This window comes from Morone saxatilis, unplaced genomic scaffold, assembly GCF_004916995.1.
Source record: "Morone saxatilis isolate NCDOM2014 unplaced genomic scaffold, NCSU_SB_2.0 Contig17, whole genome shotgun sequence".
Classification (NCBI taxonomy): domain Eukaryota; kingdom Metazoa; phylum Chordata; class Actinopteri; family Moronidae; genus Morone; species Morone saxatilis.
In genome coordinates, this window is record NW_023339729.1 from 25,786,265 (window position 1) to 25,786,467 (window position 203).

At 33.5% G+C, this 203-nt stretch overlaps 1 protein-coding gene across 1 annotated transcript in view; it reads left to right on the forward strand.

Annotated features, from left to right (window-relative positions):
• The window catches only part of LOC118326637 (nidogen-1-like), a gene marked incomplete at its 3' end in the record, with an annotated part of 13,687 nt that overhangs the window by 5,480 nt on the left and 8,004 nt on the right, over positions 1–203 (forward strand).

The following is a 203-nucleotide window of genomic DNA, read 5'->3' on the forward strand; positions in this document are numbered from 1 at the left end:
AGTGTGTTATACAGTGTGTTATACAGTGTGTTATACAGTGTGTTATACAGTATGTTATACAGTGTGTTATACGGTTACAGATCTCACTGTGATTTAACTGCAGTAAACGGATGAAAATGAAGCTGAAATAACAACATCATGAGGCAGATTTTTAAAAGGTTTGACTTCATACTTTGTCGGACAAGCAAACAACTTTTAAAATG